Source organism: Balaenoptera ricei, chromosome 19, assembly GCF_028023285.1.
Source record: "Balaenoptera ricei isolate mBalRic1 chromosome 19, mBalRic1.hap2, whole genome shotgun sequence".
Taxonomy (NCBI): domain Eukaryota; kingdom Metazoa; phylum Chordata; class Mammalia; order Artiodactyla; family Balaenopteridae; genus Balaenoptera; species Balaenoptera ricei.
This window is the reverse complement of record NC_082657.1, coordinates 2,736,880-2,764,870: the sequence shown is the minus strand read 5'-3', so window position 1 is coordinate 2,764,870 and position 27,991 is coordinate 2,736,880. Positions and strand designations below refer to the sequence as shown.

At 43.1% G+C, this 27,991-nt stretch overlaps 1 long non-coding RNA gene across 1 annotated transcript; it reads right to left on the bottom strand.

Annotated features, from left to right (window-relative positions):
* Positions 1–27,991, bottom strand: LOC132353760 (uncharacterized). The gene is made up of 4 exons (XR_009499085.1): positions 27,922–27,991; positions 2,312–2,505; positions 774–880; positions 1–667 (listed from the first exon to the last, which is right to left on the bottom strand). It is a non-coding gene; the product is annotated as an uncharacterized LOC132353760 (long non-coding RNA).

The following is a 27,991-nucleotide window of genomic DNA, read 5'->3' as shown; positions in this document are numbered from 1 at the left end:
CGAAGCACCGAGCTGATCTCCCTGTGCTATGCGGCTGCTTCCCCTAGGTATCTGTTTTACATTTGGTAGTGTATATATGTCCATGCCACTCTCTCACTTCGTCCCAGCTTACCCTTCCCCCTCCCTGTGTCCTCAAGTCCATTCTCTATGTCTGCATCTTTATTCCTGTCCTGCCCCTAGGTTTTTCAGAACCTTTTTTTTTTTAGATTCCATATATATGTGTTAGCAAACAGTATTTGTTTTTCTGACTTACTTCACTCTGTATGACAGACTCTAGGTCCATCCACCTCACTACAAATAACTCAATTTCATTTCTTTTTATGGCTGAGTAATATTCCATTGTCTATATGTGCCACATCTTCTTTATCCATTCATCTGTTGATGGACACTTAGGTTGCTTCCGTGTCCTGGCTATTGTAAATAGAGCTGCAATGAACATTGTGGTACATGCCTCTTTTTGAATTATGGCTTTCTCTGGATACATGCCCAGGAGTGCGATTGCTGGATCATATGGTAGGTACATCTATCTACTTCTTCTCAATTGCTTACAGCTCAAATCCTTATTTCAAAGTGGCATATTTGGGGATGACATATTCAGGTTTCCTTCAGTCCCCCATTTGAAACTGGGCTTTCAGAAATTTTCACATTTTACAAGCTGATTCGGTAGCTGTGGAGAGATTCATTTTAGAAATGATGAGGTAAGAGATCTGTAAAAGACAGAAACAGATTTGAACAAGCAGAAAATGTCAAAAGTCCACTGTCTTGTATCTCACCAACTCAGTCTCTCAGTCCTGAGGATGGTTCAGTCCAGTGAAACCGTTGTGTCTTTATTTTGTTCTCTCTATGGTGCAAGCAATCAGGTATTTAACAAGAGACATTCCTATGGAAACAAAAGAAAAACAAAGGTTAATGATTGTAACAAACCATAAATTCAAATTCATTCTTTGAGTCCATAGTACAGTCTGTTGAGATTTCTAGATTTCAGCTTGAAGCATCATTGGATGGTAGAATGAAGATGGCTCTTGCAACCTGATGAATCTCCTGGTCTGCAGTTTGAGCATCTCTGGTTATGGCATTAAAACTCTTTGAATAGCCCATACGGTATTAGGCAAGAAGGTTGTCCAGACATGACCTGTTGTAATGATTTCTCTGAAGTGTATATCCAGTTGTCCAGCTTTGTCTTGTAGGGCTTTGGGGAAAGTGTAGTATTAATCCTTAGTGATGTCAAGTCAGAAGGGCTACAGAAAAATTGGAAATATTAATTTGGAGAGTTGTAGCCAGATACTGGAGGAAACTAGAAGAATTCAGAATCCAGCCCAATCCAGGTAAATAACAAATATCAAAGACAATGAAAGGGACTAGAATCTAATATCTACAAGGATACACTATAGTTTTCCACTGAAACATATTTTTATAGCCACCTCCATTTCCATCAAATATAATTACAGTAGGACTAATTTGTTTGTAAAATAAACAGACCAACTTTAAAGACTACACTTATTTCCATAAATGCAACAAGAATACTGCTTGATTATATAGGCTCTTTTTTTTTTATAGGCTCTTTTTGAGATTGCTTTGCTAGAACTTTTCATAAGGAATCACCAGTTAACCTTGGGAGGCTTTCAAAAGTCTAAGAAGCCAAGAACTTGCCACCAGGTTTTGGCTGCAATACCTATAGATTTAGGTGAATTTCTTTCTTCTCCATGTCCCCCAAATATGCTGAGGTTCCTGGGTCTTCTGGGTAGTGAACTTCCTTACTCACCTGTAAGGCAGGAATATCTGTAACCCAGGTACAGTCTGGTTTTTTACAAGCAGGGCGTTATAAGCATTGGTTCCTTAAAGTCAAACTTCTTTAAAGTTGCCTGGTCATATCTGATTCAATTGCACATCATTCTCAAATAGGACATTCTAGTCAAAGCCTTGGTACTTAATTTTTTTTTCATTTTTGTTGGAGTATAGTTGATTTACAATGTTGTGTTAGTTTCCACTGTACAGCAAAGTGAATCAGTTATACATTTACATATATCTACTCTTTTTTAGATTCTTTTCCCATATAGGTCATTACAGAGTATTGAGTAGAGTTCCCTGTGCTATACAGTAGGTCCTTATTTGTTACCTATTTTATATATAGTAGTGTGTATTTTTCAGTCTCAATCTCCCAGTTTATCCCTCCCCTCTTCCCCCTGGTAAGCATAAGATTGTTTTTTACATCTGTGATTCTATTTGTTTTGTAATTAAGTTCATTTGTACCATCTATTTTAGATTCCACATATAAGTGATATCATATGATGTTTGTCTTTCTCTGACTTACTTCACTCAGTATGCCAATCTCTAGGTCCATCCGTGTTGCTGCAAATGGCGTTATTTCACTTCTTTTTATGGCTGAGTAATATTCCATTGTATATATGTACCACATCTTCTTTATCCATTCCTCTGTCAAAGGACATTTTGGTTGCTTCCATGTCCTAAAACCTCACTACTTTAAACAATGTTTCCAACTGGGACCTGTTAAAAGGAGAACAGAGTCATGCTGAACTTATGCAAAGGGCTATATTGTCATGAAAACTGGAGCACTCAGTAAGAGTTTGCAAATTCCAGAGGGATCAGGTAGAGAGGAAAGATAAATGCTTCAATTCTGTTTATAAAGGAATAACTTAACCAAATTGCTCCACATTAAAGATAGCTTAAAGGGAAAGAGAAAAATGTGTGCTTAAATCTGGAAATCAAAACATTAAAGAACAAGCAATGTTTCAAATAAAAAGTCATAAAAAAAATTATAATCATCCTCATTGATTCAGTCAGTCCCATGTAATTGATTTTCGTCTGCTTGATCTTCTGTTAACAGTTCCCATCAGCTTCTTCATTAGTTCTGGAACTTCTTAGTCCGGTGGCCTGGTCTCAAAGTTATTCAAGTGGAGCATCCTCACCTGTAGCTTATTGTAAGTGCTTTCAGAGAATGATCAGAGTAAAACAGTAACTGCCTGTGAGTGACAAAACTCAAAACCACACCATGGTTAAAAATCTGATGAGAGTGCATTATTTGTTTGAAATGCAACATATAAAGATAATAACTGGAATTATGACTGATGACAATATGCCAGGGCAAATCAGGTTGCTAAGAATTTCATACAATGTCTAATACATTTATATTAGTAATTTATATCCACTCAAATGCAACCTAAAGAAGTTTAATCATCACTTCTTTTCAACAGTGTTTCCTATGTAATTTAAGAAATCAAATGACCCTAATTACTTTAACATCTTTCTTCTATAATGAGAGAGAAGAAGTTTTTCAAAATTTTCCAGAGGCCCTCTGGAAAGTCTCAAAGTTAGTTTGAGGTAAGAAAGACTTCATTTAGGATCTGATTTTGGTAAGTTGTCAAAATTGTCAAAATGTGTACAACTTGATTAAATAAGATAATGGGTCATTGTGAAATACTACTTAGTTATTCGTGACAATAAAAGATTTCGAAAGTCAAGACAGAAAGTAACAGGGGAATTCTCTGGTGGTCCAGTTGTTAGGACTCTGCACTTCCACTGTGAGGGGCCTGGGTTCGATCCCTAGTTGGGGAATTAAGATCCTGGAAGCTATGCAGTGCAGCAAAAAAAAAAAGACAGGGAGTAACATAGTTGAGAATAAAACGAACTTTAGCCCTTTTAATATTGAGAAAATGTGCTTTTGAAAAAATAAGACCTGAAAAAGACAACATGAAGCACAGAAAAGTATTTTGACAACACACAGAATCATTGTTTCCTAGATGAATTACTCAAAAGGTAAAGAAAAATCTTCCTTAATCCAAGAAAACTTTCTCCTTTGGATATAGAAAATTCTAGTTTTGCATACTCACATTGTTAAAACCTTTATTATAATTAATCCATTCAATTTTAGCCAGTTTGACCATACAAGATTTTTCTTTAATATTTTTTAATGAGTCTCATGTACCTATGTAAATAAGTTCATTTGTGCCATTTTTTTTAGATGCCACATATAAGCGATACCATATGATATTCATCTTTCTCTGATTGACTTACTTCACTTAGTATGATCATCTCTAGGTCTATCCTAGTTGCTGCAAATGGAATTATTTCATTCTTTTTTATGGTTGAGTAATATTCCATTGTGTGCATATATGTTACATCTTCTTTATCCATTCATCTGTCCATGGACATTTAGGCTGATTCCATGTCTTGGCTATTGTAAATAGTGATGCTATTGAACATTGGGGTGCATGTATCTTTTAGAATGATAGTTTTTGTCTTTTCCAGATATATGCCCAGGAGTGGGATTGCTGGATCATATAGTAACTCTAGTTTTTTAAGGAACCTCCATACTGTTCTCCATATTTTACATCCATTTAGTTTTGTCCTTTTTATTCTGAAAGAACCTTAAAATAACGTCTAAACAAGGACAAAATTATATTCCTCTTTCATGAACAAAAACATGTCTTACGTCATATCTTCCATTACCAAAATACATGCCACTTTCCTTGCTTACTTTCCATTCAGGGTTATTATTATTCCTAGTACTTCCACATACATACATTTATTATAATTCTTAACACTTAGCAAACATAATTTTCAGTAAAATTTAGGAATTAAGCAATTATAAACTATCATATACACATTCTGTCATAATTAGCAGATTTTATGACAATTTTTGATAATTTCTAGTCATATGCTCTTCCACAGGAAAATGTTTTTCAATGTTGCAATATATTTTAACAGACCCAATTATCTCTTGTCTCTGTAAAATTAATAAAGCAAAGTAGATAAACATATGCTAAGCAATTAATGTTTCAATACCTTTTATGTAAAAATACTAGATATTAGGTAAATATCTTTCATTTAGCTTAACATGAAATGTTAAAGTTACATTATGTTGTAAAAAATTTTGAAAACATTTAAAGCAGATATTTTATAAAGTAAATAATCATTGTTGAAAACTTCATTTATAAGGTTTTTTCATTTATAAGTTTTCATCTCACTTAGATTAATCCACTTGTTTTTTACAGTTATGCTTAAATTTCATGAGACAAACAAAGCTGTCTATCATCGTAAGTTATTTCTCTTGATGACAAGTTGATTATATATATATAGTAATCATCAAATTTCACAAAAATAAAGAACTTAAATGTATGGCTTAAAATGAATTTTTATGGCTCTGCTTGACATATATTAAACAGTTCACCTTTGGAGGGTCTGTTTTGTTCTTAGGTTGAATTAATACCTTCATAATTTTAAATATTTAATTGCTGAAGCATAAGCTTGTTTGACTACTCTTTATATAAGCCAGTTAAATAGGGCTCTTTTACAGGTTAATTTATGTCAATATAATCTGAAGGCAGAAAATACAATGAATACATATGTACATAGAAATTCATAAATATACAGAGAGCTGCAAACAGGTCTTATAGCTTTGCCATGTATCAGGAACAAAAGTAAAAAACTCATTACTTTCTTTAAAAAAAAATTTGATCACAAATATGTTTCTGAATGATCAGAAGTGCAAAGTTCACAAGTTTAGACAGAAAATGTTTTGCTAATATTGCTGAGAATACTTGACTTACTTGCAGTCACGTTTCTTTCAAATGTCCTTCCAAAAAACAGAACCCTCCTACAACAATGGTGGGAAAGGAAATTGGTAAAACAACTATGGAAAACAGACGGAGGTTCAAAAAAAACTAAACATAGAGCCACCATAGGATACTGCAGTCGCACTCCTGGGAAGGTATATACAGCTAGATGATAACAACAGAATAACAAATGCAGAAAAGATATAAATAGAAATTACTCCAAAGAAGAAACACAGATGGACAAACAACACAGGAAAAGATGCACAGTATCATTAATTCTCAGAGAAATGCAAACCAAAACTACACTGAGGTATTTCACACAAGTCAGAATGCCAACCATCAAACAATCTACAAACAATAAATGCTGCAGAGGGCATGGAAAAAATGGAACACTACTACACTGGTGGTGTGAATGTAAAAGCCTCCACTGAGAAGAGTGTGGAGGATGGATGCAAATTAAAAAGAGAATGAAATTAGAACACAGCCTAAACCTTACACAAAGATAAACTCCAAATCGATTAAACACCTAAATGTAAGGACGAATACTATCAAAACGCTTGAGGAAATTGTACACAGAACACGCTTTGACATAAACCACAGCAACTACTTTTTTGATACACCTCTTAAAAGAATAAAAAACAAACCAAAAATAAACACACGGGACCTGATTAAACTTAAAGGCGTTTGCAAATCAAAGGAAACAACACAACACAAAAAGACAACCTGAAGAATGGAAGAAAGTAGTTGAAATCGAAGCTACCCACTCCTGGCCTTGCATCCCGATATGATCATACTTCGGAAAAAGACGTGCCACCTGTATTTTCATGGCAGCAAAGTTAGGACAAGTGCAGACATACATTCAGCCCAAATGTCCATCAACAGAAAAATGAACATTATGGGGTACATATATACAAAGAAATACTACTCAGCCAACAAGAATAATGAAAACATACCATCTGCAGCAACAAGGATGGACTAACAGATTATCATACTAGGTGAATGAGGTCAGAGAGAGAAAGACAAATAGCATAAGATATCCCTTATAGGTGAAACCTGTCAATTCATGCAAATGATCTAATTGACTAAACAGAAACAGACTCTCGGAGGTAGACAAGAAACGTACGACGACCATACAGGAAAGGTGGGGTGAGGGATACATTTGGAGGTTGGGATTGGCAGGATATAAACACTAATATGGATCATAGATCATCCAAAAGGACCTTGTGAATGGCTCAAGGAGCTCTACTCAACACACTATAATCACCTTCTGGAAAACCAACACGAAAAACACTAGATAGACCTCTATGTATAACAGAATCACGTTGCTGAACAGGAAAACCCAAAACACGTCACTGCAAATCAACTCTACTCCCATATACAGTAAAAATTAACTTGAAAGGGAAAAAAGAAAAAAGACAGACAGACGGACTTGGGCAAAAACAAGCGCTGCCACCTTGTGGACTTTTCATGTAAGAACAACGTGGAAAACGCTGCTGACAGGCCCTGAATAATCACACGGCCTGTGGGGCTGTGAATAAATAACACCTGCCCTCCAGAAAAACCCGGGGCTAGTTCATCGAAATACAATGCAAAACAGGGCAGCTGATCAAGAAGCCAATTTGAAGCTGTCAATTTTACTCACACTGTAGAAAAAAGAAGCACATGGAAAGATGCTCAGCATCACTTGTTATTAGAGAAATGGAGAGTAAAACTACAATCAGGTATCACCTCACACCACTCAGACTGCCCATCGCCAAAAAAATCTACAAGGAATAAAGGCTGCACAACACGTGGGCAAAAGCAAATCGTCCTACACTCTTGCAAGGAATGTCAACTGTGGAAGTCACTGTGGAGATCTGTATGGACCTTCCTGTAACATAGCTACACAGAGAACCAATATGTGATCCGGCAATCCCTCTCCTGGCCTTGCATCCCGATATGATCATAATTCGGAACGACACGTGCCACCTGTATTTTCATGGCAGCACGATTAGGACAAGCCCGGATATAGAATCCACCCAAATGTGCATCAAAAGAAAAATGAACATTATGGGGTACGTACATACAAAGAAATAGTACTCAGCCAAACAGAAGAGTGAACACATACCATCTACAGCAACAAGGATAGAGTAACACATGATCATACTAGGTGAATGAGGTCAGAGAAAGACAAACAGCATAAGATATCGCTTATAGGTGAAACCTATCAATTCATACAAATGATCTAACTGACAAAACATAAACAGACTCTCGGAGGTAGACAAGAAACTTACGATAACCATACAGGAAAGGTGGGGTGAGGGATCCATTTGGGGGTTGGGATTGGCAGGATATAAACACTAATATGGATCGCAGATCATCCAAAAGGACCTTGTGAATAGCTCAAGGAGCTCTCCTCAACACACTATAATTACCTTCTGGAAAACCAACCCGAAAAAGACTAGATAGACCTCTATGTATAACAGAATCACGTTGCTGAACTGGTAAACCCAAAACACGTCACTGCAAATCAACTCTACTCCTGTATAAAATAAAAATTAACTTGAAACAGAAAAAAGAAAAAAAAAAAAAGACAGACAGCCTTGGGCATGAAGAAATGCTGCCGCCTTGTGGCCGTTTCCTGTAACAACAACGTGGAAAACGCTCCTGACGGGCCCTGAATAATCGCAAGGCCTGTGGGGCTGTGAATAAATAACACCTGCCCTCCAGAAAAACCCGGGGCTACTTCATCGAAATACAATGCAAAACAGGGCAGCCGTTCAAGAAGCCAATTTGAAGCTGTCAATTTTACTCACAATGTAGAAAAAAAAAAGCACATGGAAAGATGCTCAGCATCACTCGTTATTAGAGAAATGCAGAGTAAAACTACAATCAGGTATCACCTCACACACTCAGACTGCCCATCGCCAAAAAAATCTACAAGGAATAAAGGCTGCAGAGCACGTGAGCAAAAGCAAATCGTCCTACACTCTTGCAGGGAATGTCAACTGTGGAAGTCACTGTGGAGATCTGTAGGGACCTTCCTGTAACATAGCTACACAGAGAACCAATATGTGATCCGGCAATCCCTCTCCTGGCCTTGCATCCCGATATGATCATAATTCGGAATGACACGTGCCACCTGTATTTTCATGGCAGCACGATTAGGACAAGTCCGGATACAGAATCCACCCAAATGTGCATCAAAAGAAAAATGAACATTATCGGGTACATACATACAAAGAAATAGTACTCAGCCAAAAAGAAGAGTGAACACATACCATCTGCAGCAACAAGGATGGACTAAAAGATTATCATACTAGGTGAATGAGGTCAGAGAAAGACAAACAGCATAAACTATCCCTTATAGGTGAAATTTATCAATTCATGCAAATGATCTAACTGACAAAACACAAACAGACTCTCAGTGGTAGACAAGAAACGTACGACGACCATACAGGAAAGGTGGGGTGAGGGATACATTTGGGGGTTGGGATTGGCAGGATATAAACTCTAATATGGATCATCGATCACCAAAAAGGACCTTGTGAATAGCTCAGGGAGCTCTACTCAACACACTATAATCACCTTCTGGAAGAACAACCCGAAAAAGATTAGATAGACCTCTATGTATAACAGAATCACGTTGCTGAACAGGTAAACCCAAACCACGTCACTGCAAATCAACTCTACTCCCATATACAGTAAAAATTAACTTGAAAGGGAAAAAAGAAAAAAAAAACCACTGACAGACTTGGGCAAGAAGTAATACTGCCCCCTTGGGGCCGTCTCCCGTAACTAAACTTTACTAGGACCGGTGCTGCTGGGCGCTTCATACTCACAACCCGAGCTGGGAGGAAAAGCACGCCTGCCCTCAAGAAATGTGCTGAGGTAGGCGACTGAGAAGGAATTCACAACAGGGCAGAGGTTCAAGAAGGCAAATTCAAGAGGTTACTTTGCTCACACTATGATAAAAACAAAATTTCAAAACAGGACCTGACATGTTTCAACCTCACTGAACGTTAGAGAGCTGCGTATCAGAACTATAACAAGGTATCACCTGCCACCAGTCACATGGCCATTGTCAACTTAACCTACGTACAAGAAATGCTGGAGAGGGCGTGGAGGAGAGGTAACCCTCCTACACTGTTGGGGGGAACGTAAAACGGTAGAAGGCTCTATGGAGAGCACTGAGGGGGGTTCCTTACAAAATAGACACTGATAATAGAATGCTCCCTACATCCTTACACAAAAATAAACTCCAACTCGAAGAAAGACCTAAAGGTAAGGACGGGTACTATAAAAACCTTGAGGAAAATGTACGCTTTTGAAAAGCTTCGACCTAAATCACAGCAAGGTGTTTTCAACCACGATGCAAAGAACTGAAAAATAAAAACGTGCACATGGGACCTGATTAAACCTAAAGGCATTTGCACAGCAAAGGAAACCGTAACAACACAAAAAGACAACCTGCAGAATGGAATAAAAGACTTGCAATCGAAGCTACCCAAAGAAATTAATGTCCAAAACATAAAAGTAGCTCATGCAGCTGATTAACATTTTCAAAAAACCACTAAATAGACAAAAGTACGAAACAGTTCTTTAAAGAAGACTTACAGGGGCTTCCCAACCACTTCCCTAGAGCAGTGGTTGAGAGCCTGCCTGCCAATGCAGGAGACACAGGTTCGAGCCCTGGTCTGGGAAGATCCCACATGCCGCGGAGCGGATGCGCCCGTGAGCCACAAGTACTGAGCCTGCGCGTCTGCAGCCTGTACTCCGCAACGGGAGAGGCCGTGACAGTGAGAGGCCTGCGCACCGCGATGCGGAGTGGCCCCCGTTTGCCGAAATTACGGAGGGCCCTCGCGCAGAAACGAAGACCCTACACAGCCATAAATAAATAAATAAAATTTTAAAAAAAACCTAGCATATATATTTAAAAAGAAGAGCCTTTAAAAAAAAAAAGAACACTTACAGAGGGCCGAAAAGCACAGGAAGAGATGCTCATGATCACTAATTCTCAGAAAAAGGCAAATCAAAAGTACGAGGTATCACCTCACAGAGGTCAAAAGGGCCATCATCAAGATATCTACAAGCAATACATGCTGGACGTGGGGTGTGCAAAACGGATCCCTCCTACACTCTTGGTGGAATGTAAATCAGTACATCTACTGCGGATAACGATGGGAAGGTTCCTGTAAAAAGTAAAACTACAAATCCCATGGCACCCAGCAATCCCTCTCCTGGGCGGATATCCAGGGAAAACCAGACTTTGGACAAACACCTGCACCCCAGCGTTCCCAGTACCACTGCGTACAACTGGCAAGACACGGAAGCCACCAAAGTGTAGGAGGACAGATGAATCGCTCAAGCAGGTGCGGCACCTGCACCCAGCGGAATAGAACTCAGCCATAACCAAAGGATGAAATCATTCCATTTCCAGCCACAGGGATGGAAGCAGAGATGATCATACTTACTCAACAAGTGAGACACACAAAAACAAGTACCATGTGATACCACTTAGAGGTGGCATCTAAATATGGATCCAGAGGAATTAATGTGCAAAACAGAGACAGCCTCACAGCTATGGAAAATGAAGGAATGCTCACCAAACGGGAAAGGTGGGGTGAGGGAGAAATGGGCAGGTTGCCATTAATGTATACAGGCTAATATTAGAAACACAGGTAATCCAGAAGGACCCACCGGATAGGACAAGGAACTCTACTCAACACTCTAATAAACTACATGGGAAAAGAACCCAAAGAGGAACATATATACATGTATGTATAACTGAATCACTAGCTGTACACTGAAATAAAACAAACAAAAAACGCGCACACCCAACTAAATCACCTATACACCAGTACAAAATACACATTACAATTAAAAAAAGAAAACTGCCAACCCCATTTCCCTTAGCCCTCGGGGACCTGGGCTGGGGTCTCATCCATGGACGCGGAGAAGGCTTGGGGCCCAAAGCTGGACTGTCGCGGCGCTGAGCGAGCTGGGGACGATGTGACAGCAAAGGACCCCCTTAGACCTGGACTGCCTGATCCCCTCTGCATCCCACAATCTCCAGATCCAGGGGGGCTCCCCTACAGCTACACCACGCCTCGGGCACCAGAAACGATGCTGCGTTCTGGGCGGGAAGGAGAGCTTTCAAACGTCCCCGGGGGTCCACGTCTCCTGGGGGTGGGGTTCCCTCCTCCAGCCTCCTCCCGTGGAGTCGCCCCACCTATGGACCACAGCTCCGTCATCAGAGCGGTTTCCCAGGCACTGGGATTTGTCTGCGGGTTGAAGGGCGAGGGAGAGGAAGCAATGAGACACAAGCCCTTCGGTGTTTCTTCTGGCACATTCCACTCAAACTGAGGACCCAGGAACAGGACTTTCCTTCAGGCTCGGCTTCCCCGAGTAAACAGAGTTGGGCATGAAGAAATGCTGCCGCCTTGTGGCCGTTTCCTGTAACTACAACGTGGAAAACGCTTGCGGACCGGCCCTCAATAATCGCAATGCCTGTGGGGCTGTGAATAAATAACACCTGCCCTCCAGGAAAACCTGGGGCGAGTTCATCGAAAAACAATGCAAAACAGGGCAGCCGATCAAGAAGCCAATTTGAAGCTGTCGATTTTACTCACACTGTAGGGAAAAAAAGCACATGCAAAGATGCTCAGCATCACTCGTTATTAGAGAAATGGAGAGTAAAAAACTACAATCAGGTAACACCTCACACCACTCAGACTGGCCATCGCCAAAAAAACCCTACAAGTAATAAAGGCTGCAGAGGACGTGGGCAAAAGGGAATCGTCCTACACTCTGGCAGGGAATGTCAACTGCGGAAGTCACTGTGGAGATCTGTATGGACCTTCCTGTAACATAGCTACACAGAGAACCAATATGTGATCCGGCAATCCCTCTCCTGCCCTTGCATCCGATATGATCATAATTCAGAACGACACGTGCCACCTGTATTTTCATGGCAGCACGATTAGGACAAGCCCAGATATAGAATCCACCCAAATGTGCAACAAAAGAAAAATGAACATTATCGGGTACATACATACAATGAAATACTACTCAGCCAACAAGAAGAATGAAAACATACCATCTGCAGCAACAAGGATAGAGGAACAGATTATCATACTAGGTGAATGAGGTCAGAGAGAGAAAGACAAACAGCATAAGATATCCCTTATAGTTGAAACCTATTAATTCATGCAAATGATCTAATTGACAAAACAGAAACAGACTCTCGGAGGTAGACAAGAAACTTACCATGACCATACGGGAAAGGTGGGGTGAGGGATACATTTGGGGGTTGGGATTGGCAGGAAATAAACTCTAATATGGATCATAGATCACCAAAAAGGACCTTGTGAATAGCTCAGGGAGCTCTACTCAACACACTATAATCACCTTCTGGAAAACCAACCCGAAAAAGACTAGATAGACCTCTATGAATAACAGAATCACGTTGCTGAACAGTTAAAACCCAAAACACGTCACTGCAAATCAACTCTACTCCCATATACAGTAAAAATTAACTTGAAAGGGAAAAAAGAATAAAAAAACACAAACAGACAGACTAGGTCAAGAAGTAATACTGCCGCCTTCGGTCCGATTCCCGTAACTAAACTTTACTAGAACCGGTGCTGCTGGGCGCTTCATACTCACAACCCGAGCTGGGAGGGAAAGCACGCCTGCCCTCAAGAAATGTGCTGAGGTAGGCGACTGAGAAGGAATTCACAACAGGGCAGCGGTTCAAGAAGGCAAATTCAAGAGGTTACTTTGCTCACACTATGGTAAAAACAAAATTTCAAAACAGGACCTGACATGTTTCAACCTCACTGAACGTTAGAGAGCTGCATATCAGAACTATAACAAGGTATCTCCTGCCACCAGTCACATGGCCATTATCAAGTTAATCTACAAATAAGAAATGCTGGAGACGGCGTGGAGCAGAGGTTACCCTCCTACACTGTTGGGGGGAATGTAAAACGGTAGAAGGCTCTATGGAGAGCACTGAGGGGGGTTCCTTACAAAATCGACAATGACAATAGAATGCTCCCTACATCCTTACACAAAAATAAACCCCAACTCGAAGAAAGACCTAAAGGTAAGAACGGATACTATAAAACCCTTGAGGAAAATGTACGCTTTTGAAAACTTCGACATAAATCACAGCAAGGTTTTTTTTGAACCACGACGCAAAGAAATGAAAAATAAAAATGTGCAAATGGGACCTGATTAAACCTAAAGGCATTTGCACAGCAAAGGAAACCGTAACAACACAAAAAGACAACCTGCAGAATGGAATAAAAGACTTGCAATCGAAGCTACCCGAAGAAATTAATGTCCAAGACATAGAAGTAGCTCATGCAGCTGATTAACATTTTCAAAAAACCACTAAATAGGCAAAAGTACGAAACAGTTCTTTAAAGAAGACTTACAGGGGCTTCCCAACCACTTTCCAGGCGCAGTGGTTGAGAGTCTGCCTGCCAATGCAGGAGACACGGGTTCGAGCCCCGGTCTGGGGAGATCCCACATGCCGCGGAGCGGATGCGCCCGTGAGCCACAAGTACTGAGCCTGCGCGTCTGCAGCCTGTGCTCCGCAACGGGAGAGGCCGCGATAGTGAGAGGCCTGCGCACCTCGATGAGGAATGGCCCCCGCTTGCCGAAATTGGGGAGGGCCCTCTCGCAGAAACGAAGACCCAACACAGCCATAAATAAATTAATAAATAAATAAAAAATTTAAAAAATACCTAGCATATATATTAAAAAAAAAAGAGCCTTTAAAAAAAAAAGAAGACTTACAGAGGGCCGAAAAGCACAGGAAGAGATGCTCATGATCACTAATTCTCAGAAAAAGGCATATCAAACGTACCACGAGGTATCACCTCACAGAGGTCAAAAGGGCCATCATCAAGATATCTACAAGCAATACATGCTGGACATGGGGTGTGCAAAACGGATCCCTCCTACACTCTTGGTGGGAAAGTAAATCGGTATATCCACTGCGGATAACGATGGAAAAGTTCCTGTAAAAAGTAAAAATACAAATCCCATGGCACCCAGCAATCCCTCTCCTGGGCGGATATCCAGGGAAAACCAGACTTTGGACAGACACCTGCACCCCAGCGTTCACAGCACCACTGCGTACAACTGGCAAGACACGGAAGCCACCAAAGTGTAGGAGGACAGATGAATCGCTCAAGCAGGTGCGGCACCTGTACCCAGCGGAATAGAACTCAGCCATAACCAAAGGATGAAATCATTCCATTTCCAGCCACAGGGATGGAAGCAGAGATGATCATACTTACTCAACAAGTGAGACACACAAAAACAAGTACCATGTGATACCACTTAGAGGTGGCATCTAAATATGGATCCAGAGGAATTAATGTGCAAAACAGAGACAGCCTCACAGCTATGGAAAATGAAGGAATGCTCACCAAACGGGAAAGGTGGGGTGAGGGAGAAATGGGCAGGTTGTACAGGCTAATATTAAAAACACAGGTAATACAGAAGGAACCACCGGATAGGACAAGGAACTCTACTCAACACTCTAATAAACTACATGGGAAACGAACCCAAAGAGGAACATATATACATGTATGTATAACTGAATCACTTGCTGTACACTGAAATAAAACAAACAAAAAACGCGCACACCCATCTAAATCACCTATACACCAGCACAAAATACACATTACAATTAAAAAAAGAAAACTGCCAACCCCATTTCCCTTAGCCCTCGGGGACCTGGGCTGGGGTCTCATCCATGGACGCGGAGAAGGCTTGGGGCCCAAAGCTGGACTGTCGCGGCGCTGAGCGAGCTGGGGACGATGTGACAGCAAAGGACCCCCTTAGACCTGGACTGCCTGATCCCCTCTGCATCCCACAATCTCCAGATCCAGGGGGGCTCCCCTACAGCTACACCACGCCTCGGGCACCAGAAACGATGCTGCGTTCTGGGCGGGAAGGAGAGCTTTCAAACGTCCCCGGGGGTCCACGTCTCCTGGGGGTGGGGTTCCCTCCTCCAGCCTCCTCCCGTGGAGTCGCCCCACCTATGGACCACAGCTCCGTCATCAGAGCGGTTTCCCAGGCACTGGGATTTGTCTGCGGGTTGAAGGGCGAGGGAGAGGAAGCAATGAGACACAAGCCCTTCGGTGTTTCTTCTGGCACATTCCACTCAAACTGAGGACCCAGGCACAGGACTTTCCTTCAGGCTCGGCTTCCCCGAGTAACCAGAGTTGGGCATGAAGACATGCTGCCGCCTAGTGGCCGTTTCCTGTAACAACAACGTGGAAAACGCGGCTGTCGGACCCTGAATAATCGCAAGGCCTGTGGGGCTGTGAATAAATAACACCTGCCCTCCAGAAAAACCCGGGGCTACTTCATGGAAATACAATGCAAAACAGGGCAGCCGATCAAGAAGCCAATTTGAAGCTGTCAATTTTACTCACACTGTAGAAAAAAAAAGCACGTGGAAAGATGCTCAGCATCACTCGTTATTAGAGAAATGGAGAGTAAAACTACAATCAGGTATCACCTCACACACTCAGACTGCCCATCGCCAAAAAAATCTACAAGGAATAAAGGCTGCAGAGCACGTGGGCAAAAGCAAATCGTCCTACACTCTTGCAGGGAATGTCAACTGTGGAAGTCACTGTGGAGATCTGTAGGGACCTTCCTGTAACATAGCTACACAGAGAACCAATATGTGATCTGGCAATCCCTCTCCTGCCCTTGCATCCCGATATGATCATAATTCGGAACGACACGTGCCACCTGTATTTTCATGGCAGCACGATTAGGACAAGTCCGGATACAGAATTCACCCAAATATGCATCAAAAGAAAAATGAACATTATGGGGTACATACATACAAAGAAATAGTGCTCAGCCAAAAAGAAGAGTGAACACATACCATCTGCAGCAACAAGGATAGAGTAACACATGATCATACTAGGTGAATGAGGTCAGAGAAAGACAAACAGCAGAAGATATCCCTTATAGGTGAAACCTATCAATTCATGCAAATGATCTAACTGACAAAACATAAACAGACTCTCGGAGGTAGACAAGAAACTTACGATGACCAAACAGGAAAGGTGGGGTGAGGGATCCATTTGGGGGTTGGGATTGGCAGGATATAAACACTAATACGGATCGCAGATCATCCAAAAGGACCTTGTGAATAGCTCAAGGAGCTCTCCTCAACACACTATAATCACCTTCTGGAAAACCAACCCGAAAAAGACTAGATAGACCTCTATGTATAACGGAATCACGTTGCTGAACTGGTAAACCCAAAACACGTCACTGCAAATCAACTCTACTCCTATATAAAATAAAAATTAACTTGAAACAGAAAAAAGAAAAAAAAAAAAGACAGACAGCCTTGGGCAAAAAGAAATGCTGCCGCCTTGTGGCCGTTTCCTGTAACTACAACGTGGAAAACGCTGCTGACGGGCCCTCAATAATCGCAAGGCCTGTGGGGCTGTGAAGAAATAACACCTGCCCTCCAGAAAAACCCGGGGCTACTTCATCGAAAAACAATGCAAAACAGGGCAGCCGTTCAAGACGCCAATTTGAAGCTGTCAATTTTACTCACACTGTAGAAAAAAAAAAGCACATGGAAAGAAGTTCAGCATCACTCGTTATTAGAGAAATGGAGAGTAAAACTACAATCAGGTATCACCTCACACCACTCAGACTGGCCATCGCCAAAAAAATCTACAAGGAATAAAGGCTGCAGAGCACGTGGGCAAAAGGGAATCATCCTACACTCTTGCAGGGAATGTCAACTGGTGCAGTCACTGTGGAGATCTGTATGGACCTTCCTGTAACATAGCTACACAGAGAACCAATATGGGATCCGGCAATCCCTCTCCTGCCCTTGCATCCCGATATGATCATAATTCAGAACGACACGTGCCACCTGTATTTTCATGGCAGCACAATTAGGGCAACTCCGGAGACAGAATCCACCCAAAATGTTCATCAAAAGAAAGGTGAACATTATGGGGTACACACATACAATGAATTACTACTCAGCCAACAAGAAGAATGAAAACATACCATCTGCAACAACAAGGAGGGACTAACAGATTATCCTACTAGGTGAATGAGGTCAGAGAGAGAAAGACAAACAGCATAAAATATCCCTTATAGGTGAAACCTATCAATTCATACAAATGATCTAACTGCCAAAACATAAACAGACTCTCAGAGGTAGACAAGAAACTTACGATGACCATACAGGAAAGGTGGGGAGAGGGATACATTTGGGGGTTGGGATTGGCAGGATATAAACACTAATATGGATCGTAGATCATCCAAAAGGACTTTGTGAATAGCTCAAGGAGCTCTACTCAACACACTATAATCACATTCTGGAAAACCAACATGAAAAATACTAGATAGACCTCTATGTATAACGGAATCACGTTGCTGAACAGGTAAACCCAAAACACGTCACTGCAAATCAACTCTACTCCCATATACAGTAACAATTAACTTGAAAGGGAAAAAAAAAAAACACAGACAGACAGACTTGGACAAGAAGTAATACTGCCCCCTTGGGGCCGTCTCCCGTAACTAAACTTTACTAGGACCGGTGCTGCTGGGCGCTTCATACTCACAACCCGAGCTGGGAGGAAAAGCACGCCTGCCCTCAAGAAATGTGCTGAGGTAGGCGACTGAGAAGGAATTCACATCAGGGCAGAGGTTCAAGAAGGCAAATTCAAGAGGTTACTTTGCTCACACTATGATAAAAACAAAATTTCAAAACAGGACCTGACATGTTTCAACCTCGCTGAACGTTAGAGAGCTGCATATCAGAACTACAACAAGGTGTCTCCTGCCACCAGTCACGTGGCCATTGTCAAGTTAATCTACAAATAAGAAATGTGGGAGACGGCGTGGAGCAGAGGTAACCCTCCTACACTTGTTGGTGGGAACGTAAAACGGTAGAAGGCTCTATGGAGAGCACTGAGGGGGTTCCTTACAAAATAGACAATGATAACAGAATGCTCCCTACATCCTAACACAAAAATAAACTCCAACTCGAAGAAAGACCTAAAGGTAAGGACGGATACTATAAAACCGTTGAGGAAAATGTACGCTTTTGAAAAGCTTCGACATAAATCCCAGCAAGGTTTTTTTTGAACCACGACGCAAAGAAATGAAAAATAAAAATGTGCAAATGGGACCTGATTAAACCTAAAGGCATTTGCACAGCAAAGGAAACCATAACAACACAAAAAGACAACCTGCAGAATGGAATAAAAGACTTGTAATCGAAGCTACCCGAAGAAATTAATGTCCAAGACATACAAGTAGCTCATGCAGCTGATTATCATTTTTAAAAAACCACTAAATAGGCAAAAGTACGAAACAGTTCTTTAAAGAAGACTTACAGGGGCTTCCCAACCACTTCCCTGGCGCAGTGGTTGAGACTCTGCCTGCCAATGCAGGAGACACGGGTTCGAGCCCTGGTCTGGGAAGATCCCACATGCCGCGGAGCCGATGCGCCCGTGAGCCACAAGTACTGAGCCTGCGCGTCTGCAGCCTGTGCTCCGCAACGGGAGAGGCCGCGACAGTGAGAGGCCCGCGCACCGCGATGAGGAGTGGCCCCCGCTTGCCGAAATTAGGGAGGGTCCTCGCGCAGAAACTAAGACCCAACACAGCCATAAATAAATAAATAAATAAATAAAATTTTAAAAATGCCTAGCATATATATATAAAAAAAAGAGCCTTAAAAAGAAGACTTACAGAGGGCCGAAAAGCACAGGAAGAGAGGCTCATGATCACTAATTCTCAGAAAAAGGCAAATCAAAAGTACCACGAGGTATCACTTCACAGAGGTCAAAAGGGCCATCATCAAGATATCTACAAGCAATACATGCTGGACATGGGGTGCGCTAAACGGATCCCTCCTACACTCTTGGTGGGAATGTAAATCGGTACATCCACTGCGGATAACGATGGGAAGGTTCCTGTAAAAAGTAAAACTACAAATCCCATGGCACCCAGCAATCCCTCTCCTGGGCGGATATCCAGGGAAAACCAGACTTTGGACAAACACCTGCACCCCAGCGTTCCCAGTACCACTGCGTACAACTGGCAAGACACGGAAGCCACCAAAGTGTAGGAGGACAGATGAATCGCTCAAGCAGGTGCGGCACCTGCACCCAACGGAATAGAACTCAGCCATAACCAAAGGATGAAATCATTCCATTTCCAGCCACAGGGATGGAAGCAGAGATGATCATACTTACTCAACAAGTGAGACACACAAAAACAAGTACCATGTGATACCACTTAGAGGTGGCATCTAAATATGGATCCAGAGGAATTAATGTGCAAAACAGAGACAGCCTCACAGCTATGGAAACTGAAGGAATGCTCACCAAACGGGAAAGGTGGGGTGAGGGAGAAATGGGCAGGTTGCCATTAATGTATACAGGCTAATATTAAAAACACAGGTAATACAGAAGGAACCACCGGATAGGACAAGGAACTCTACTCAACACTCTAATAAACTACATGGGAAACGAACCCAAAGAGGAACATATATACATGTATGTATAACTGAATCACCTGCTGTACACTGAAATAAAACAAACAAAAAACGCGCACACCCATCTAAATCACCTATACACCAGCACAAAATACACATTACAATTAAAAAAAGAAAAATGCCAACCCCATTTCCCTTAGCCCTCGGGGACCTGGGCTGGGGTCTCATCCATGGACGCGGAGCAGGCTTGGGGCCCAAAGCTGGACTGTCGCGGCGCTGAGCGAGCTGGGGACGATGTGACAGCAAAGGACCCCCTTAGACCTGGACTGCCTGATCCCCTCTGCATCCCACAATCTCCAGATCCAGGGGGGCTCCCCTACAGCTACACCACGCCTCGGGCACCAGAAACGATGCTGCGTTCTGGGCGGGAAGGAGAGCTTTCAAACGTCCCCGGGGGTCCACGTCTCCTGGGGGTGGGGTTCCCTCCTCCAGCCTCCTCCCGTGGAGTCGCCCCACCTATGGACCACAGCTCCGTCATCAGAGCGGTTTCCCAGGCACTGGGATTTGTCTGCGGGTTGAAGGGCGAGGGAGAGGAAGCAATGAGACACAAGCCCTTCGGTGTTTCTTCTGGCACATTCCACTCAAACTGAGGACCCAGGAACAGGACTTTCCTTCAGGCTCGGCTTCCCCAAGCAACCAGAGTTGGGCATGAAGACATGCTGCCGCCTAGTGGCCGTTTCCTGTAACAACAACGTGGAAAACGCTGCTGGCGGGCCCTCAATAATCGCAAGGCCTGTGGGACTGTGAATAAATAACACCTGCCCTCCAGAAAAACCCGGGGCTAGTTCATCGAAATACAATGCAAAACAGGGCAGCCGTTCAAGAAGCCAATTTGAAGCTGTCAATTTTACTCACACTGTAGAAAAAAAAAAGCACATGGAAAGATGCTCAGCATCACTCGTTATTAGAGAAATGGAGAGTAAAACTACAATCAGGTATCACCTCACACCACTCAGACTGGCCATCGCCAAAAAAATCTACAAGGAATACAGGCTGCACAGCACGTGGGCAAAAGCAAATCGTCCTACACTCTTGCAGGGAATGTCAACTGTGGAAGTCACTGTGGAGATCTGTAGGGACCTTCCTGTAACATAGCTACACAGAGAACCAATATGTGATCTGGCAATCCCTCTCCTGGCCTTGCATCCCGATATGATCATAATTCGGAATGACACGTGCCACCTGTATTTTCATGGCAGCACGATTAGGACAAGTCCGGATATAGAATCCACCCAAATGTGCATCAAAAGAAAAATGAACATTATGGGGTACATACATACAAAGAAATAGTACTCAGCCAAAAAGAAGAGTGAACACATACCATCTGCAGCAACAAGGATAGAGTAACACATGATCATACTAGGTGAATGAGGTCAGAGAAAGACAAACAGCATAAGATATCCCTTATAGGTGAAACCTATCAATTCATGCAAATGATCTAACTGACAAAACATAAACAGACTCTCGGAGGTAGACAAGAAACTTACGATGACCATGCAGGAAAGGTGGGGTGAGGGATACATTTGGAGGTTGGGATTGGCAGGATATAAACACTAATATGGATCGTAGATCATCCAAAAGGACCTTGTGAATAGCTCAAGGAGCTCTCCTCAACACACTATAATCACCTTCTGGAAAAACAACCCGAAAAAGACTAGATAGACCTCTATGTATAACAGAATCACGTTGCTGAACAGGTAAACCCAAAACACGTCACTGCAAATCAACTCTACTCCCATATACAGTAAAAATTAACTTGAAAGGGAAAAAAGAAAAAACAAAAAAGACAAACAGACAGACTTGGTCAAGAAGTAATACTGCCGCCTTGGGGCCGTCTCCCGTAACTAAACTTTACTAGAACCGGTGCTGCTGGGCGCTTCATACTCACAACCCGTGCTGGGAGGAAAAGCACGCCTGCCCTCAAGAAATGTGCTGAGGTAGGCGACTGAGAAGGAATTCACAACAGGGCAGAGGTTCAAGAAGTCAAATTCAAGAGGTTACTTTGCTCACACTATGATAAAAACAAAATTTCAAAACAGGACCTGATATGTTTCAACCTCACTGAACATTAGAGAGCTGCATATCAGAACTATAACAAGGTATCTCCTGCCACCAGTCACGTGGCCATTGTCAAGTTAATCTACAAATAAGAAATGCTGGAGACGGCGTGGAGCAGAGGTAACCCTCCTACACTGTTGGGGGGAACGTAGAACGGTAGAAGCCTCTATGGAGAGCACTGAGGGGGTTCCTTACAAAATAGACAATGATAATAGAATGCTCCCTACATCCTAACACAAAAATAAACTCCAACTCGAAGAAAGACCTAAAGGTAAGGACGGATACTATAAAACCCTTGAGGAAAATGTACGCTTTTGAAAAGCTTCGACATAAATCCCAGCAACGTTTTTTTTGAACCACGACGCAAAGAAATGAAAAATAAAAATGTGCAAATGGGACCTGATTAAACCTAAAGGCATTTGCACAGCAAAGGAAACCATAACAACACAAAAAGACAACCTGCAGAATGGAATAAAAGACTTGCAATCGAAGCTACCTGAAGAAATTAATGTCCAAGACATACAAGTAGCTCATGCAGCTGATTAACATAAAGAACCCACTAAATCGGCGAAAGTACGAAACAGACAGTTCTTTAAAGAAGACTTACAGATGGCCAAAAAGCACAGAAAGAGATGCTCATGATCACTAATTCTCAGAAAAAGGCAAATCAAAAGTACCACGAGGTATCACCTCACAGAGGTTAAAAGGGCCATCATCAAGATATCTACAAGCAAAACATGCTGGACATGGTGTACGCAAAACGGATCCCTCCTACACTCTTGGTGGGAATGTAAATCGGTACATCCACTGCGGATAACGATGGGAAGGTTCCTGTAAAATGTAAAAATACAAATCCCATGGCACCCAGCAATCCCTCTCCTGGGCGGATATCCAGGGAAAACCAGACTTTGGACTGACACCTGCACCCCAGCGTTCACAGCACCACTGCGTACAACTGGCAAGACACGGAAGCCACCAAAGTGTAGGAGGACAGATGAATCGCTCAAGCAGGTGCGGCACCTGCACCCAGCGGAATAGAACTCAGCCATAACCAAAGGATGAAATCATTCCATTTCCAGCCACAGGGATGGAAGCAGAGATGATCATACTTACTCAACAAGTGAGACACACAAAAACAAGTACCATATGGTACCACTTAGAGGTGGCATCTAAATATGGATCCAGAGGAATTAATGTGCAAAACAGAGACAGCCTCACAGCTATGGAAAATGAAGGAATGCTCACCAAACGGGAAAGGTGGGGTGAGGGAGAAATGGGCAGGTTGCCATTAATGTATACAGGCTAATATTAAAAACACAGGGAATCCAGAAGGACCCACCGGCTAGGACAAGGAACTCTACTCAACACTCTAATAAACTACATGGGAAACGAACCCAAAGAGGAACATATATACATGTATGTATAACTGAATCACCTGCTGTACACTGAAATAAAACAAACAAAAAACGCGCACACCCATCTAAATCACCTATACACCAGCACAAAATACACATTACAATTAAAAAAAGAAAAATGCCAACCCCATTTCCCTTAGCCCTCGGGGACCTGGGCTGGGGTCTCATCCATGGACGCGGAGCAGGCTTGGGGCCCAAAGCTGGACTGTCGCGGCGCTGAGCGAGCTGGGGACGATGTGACAGCAAAGGACCCCCTTAGACCTGGACTGCCTGATCCCCTCTGCATCCCACAATCTCCAGATCCAGGGGGGCTCCCCTACAGCTACACCACGCCTCGGGCACCAGAAACGATGCTGCGTTCTGGGCGGGAAGGAGAGCTTTCAAACGTCCCCGGGGGTCCATGTCTCCTGGGGGTGGGGTTCCCTCCTCCAGCCTCCTCCCGTGGAGTCGCCCCACCTATGGACCACAGCTCCGTCATCAGAGCGGTTTCCCAGGCACTGGGATTTGTCTGCGGGTTGAAGGGCGAGGGAGAGCAAGCAATGAGACACAAGCCCTTCGGTGTTTCTTCTGGCACATTCCACTCAAACTGAGGACCCAGGAACAGGACTTTGCTTCGGGCTCGGCTTCCCCATGCAACCAGAGTTGGGCATGAAGAAATGCTGCCGCCTTGTGGCCGTTTCCTGTAACAACAACGTGGAAAACGCTGCTGTTGGGCCCTGAATAATCTAAAGACCTGTGGGGCTGTGAATAAATAACACCTGCCCTCCAGAAAAACCCGGGGTTACTTCATCGAAAAACAATGCAAAACAGGACAGCCGTTCAAGAAGCCAATTTGAAGGTGTTGATTTCACTCACAGTGTAGAGGAAAAAAGCACATGGAAAGATGCTCAGCATCACTCGTTATTAGAGAAATGCAGAGTAAAACTACAATCAGGTATCATCTCACACCCTCAGACTGGCCATCGCCAAAAAAAACCTACAAGTAATAAAGGCTGCAGAGGACGTGTGCAAAAGGGAATCGTCCTACACTCTTGCAGGGAATGTCAACTGTGGAAGTCACTGTGGAGATCTGTATGGACCTTCCTGTAACGTAGCTACACAGAGAACCAATATGGGATCCGGCAATCCCACTCCTGGCCTTGCATCCCGATACGATCATAATTTGGAACGACACGTGCCACCTGTATTTTCATGGCAGCACGATTAGGACAAGTCCGGATATAGAATCCACCTAAATGTGCATCAAAAGAAAAATGAACATTTTGATGTACATATATACAAAGAAATACTACTCAGCCAACAAGAAGAATAAAATCATAGCATCTGCAGCAACAAGGATAGAGTAACAGATTATCATACTAGACGAATGAGGTCAGAGAGAGAAAGACAAATAGCATAAGATATCCCTTATAGGTGAAAACTGTCAATTCATACAAATGATCTAACTGACAAAACAGAAACAGACTCTCCGAGGTAGACAAGAAACTTATGATGACCATGCAGGAAAGGTGGGGTGAGGGATACTTTTGGAGATTGGCATTGGCAGGATATAAACACTAATATGGATCATAGATCATCAAAAAGGACCTTGTGAATAGCTCAAGGAGCTCTACTCAACACACTATAATCACCTTCTGGAAAACCAACCCGAAAAAGACTAGATAGACCTCTATGTATAACGGAATCACATTGCTGTACAGGTAAATCCAAAACACGTCACTGCAAATCAACGCTCCTCCCATATAAAATAAAAACTAACTTAAAACGGAAAAAAGGAAAAAAACAAAAAAGACAGAGACTTGGGCAAGAAGAAATGCTGCCGCCTTGTGGCCTTTTCCTGTAACTACAATGTGGAAAACGCTGCGGACGGGCCCTCAATAATCGCAAGGCCTGTGGGGCTGTGAATAAATAACACTTGCCCTCCAGGAAAACCCGGGGCTAGTTCATCGAAGAAGAATGCAAAACAGGGCAGCCATTCAGGAAGCCAATTTGAAGGTGTCAATTTTACTCACACTGTAGAAAATAAAAAAGCACATGGAAAGATGCTCAGCATCACTCATTATTAGAGAAATGCAGAGTAAAACTACAATCAGGTATCACCTCACAGTGCCGAGATCTGGAGAAAACCTGAATTTGGAGAGACACCTGCTCCGCAACTTTCACGGCAGCACTGCTTACAATAGCCAAGACATGGAAACAAACAAATTGTATAATGACTGATGAATGGATCAAGAAGGTGTGGCACCTGTACCCAATGGAATATTATTAAGCCATAAAAAAGGACGAATGAATTGCACTTGCAGCAACAGGGATCAAAGCAGAGATGATTATACTAAGTGAAGTAACTCAGACCTAGAAAGACAAGTAAGGTGATATCACTTCCAGGCGGAATGTAAAAATGGAAACAATTGAACCTGTTTCCAAAAGAGAAACAGGCTCACAGACGTAGAAAACAAACTGATGGTTACCACAGGGGAAAGGAGCATGTAGGGAAATTAGCAATTTGAGGTTGACATATACACAGAAATATGTGTAAAAGTGATAATGAACAAGGATCCACTGGATAGCACAAGGAACTCTACATTGTAATAACCTAAATGTGAAAGGAACCCATAAAGGAACAACTATACCTCTATGTATAATTGAATCAAGTTGCTCTACTCCCCGCAAAACCAAACAACAAAATACCCCAACACTGTCAATTACCTATACACCAATACATAATAAAAATTAAAATAAGAGAATAAAAGAAATGCTGACTCTACTCCCTTCAGGCCTCAGTGATCTGGGCTGTTGTCACATCCCTGGAACCTTAAGCAGGTTGGGTCCCAAGGCTGGACCGTGCAGGGGTGTGGGAGCTGGGGACGATGTGACAGCAAAGGACCCCCTTGGACCTGGAGTGCCTGGTCCTCTCTGCATGGGCCCACAATCTCCAGATCCAGGGGGCCCCCCTATGGCTAAAGCAAGACTAGTGCACCCAAAGGATGGTGGACTGCAGCCTGTGATTGGCCCTTGGGTCCCTCTGGCTCCTATCAGGTCTGTCTCCGGGTGTCCCAGCCCCTTTGTTGCAGCCTGTCTCTCGGGATAGGGCAAGAAGCCACCAAGACCCAGCTGCTACAGGTAATTGCTGAGTCCTCCTCTATTAGGTTTTAATCATCCTCACCTGGGAGAGGAGAAGCAGAGATGGGTTTCTAAATAAAAATCCATCTGATGTAAATGGAATCTTCCACTTCAGCCAAAGGCCACTGATGGTATCCTACCATCTGAAGGTTCTTGTAGAACAATGAAAGATGAGAGGAATCAAGAGACTGTGAGGCCTCAGATACAGAGAACAGACTAGTGACTGCCAAGGGGGGGGTGGGGAGGTGGGGAGGTGGGGAGGTGGGGAGGTGGAGAGGTGGGGAGGCAGGGTGAAGGGTTGGGAGTTTGGGTTTTAGCAGAAGCAAACTATTATATATCGAATGGATCAACAAGTCCTACTGTATAGCACAGGGAACTATATTTAACATCTTGGGATAAACCATAATAAAAAGGATATTTAAAAAGAATGCATATATATGTATAAAAATCACTTTGCTGTACAGTAGAAATTAACACACTGTAAATCAACTCTGCTTCAATAAAAACTTTTGACCACAAAAAATAAATTAATAAACATAAGTGGGCTGAACACTATTTAAAGACTATCTGGCAAACTAGATTAAAAATAAAAAAGATCAACCTTCAAGATGGCAGAGGAGTAAGACGTGGAGATCACCTTCCTCCCCACAAATACATCAGAAATACGTCTACATGTGGAACTGCTCCTACAGAACACCTACTGAACACTGGCAGAAGACCTCAGACTTCCCAAAAGGCAAGAAACTCCCCACGTACCTGGGCAGGGCAAAAGAAAAGAGAAACAACAGAGACAAAGAATAGGGACGGGGGCTGCACCAGTGGGAGGGAGCCGTGAAGGAGGAAAGGTGTCCACACACTAGGAGCCCCTTCGCGGGTGGAGACTGCAGGTGGCGGAGGGGGAAGCTTCGGAGCCGCAGAGGAGAGCGCAGCCACAGGGGTGCGGAGGGCAAAGCGGAGAGATTCCCACACAGAGGCTCGGCGCCGAGCAGCGCTCACCAGCCCGAGAGGCTTGTCTGCTCCCCCGCCGGGGCGGGCGGGGCTGGGAGCTGAGGCTCGGGCTGCGGTCGGATCGCAGGGAGAGGACTGGGGTTGGCGGCGTGAACACAGCCTGAAGGGGCTAGTGCGCCACGGCTAGCCGGGAGGGAGACCGGGAAAAAGTCTGGAGCTGCCGAAGAGGCAAGAGACTTTTTCTTACCTCTTTGTTTCCTGGTGCGCGAGGAGAGGGGATTCAGAGCGCCGCCTAAACGAGCTCCAGAGACGGGTGC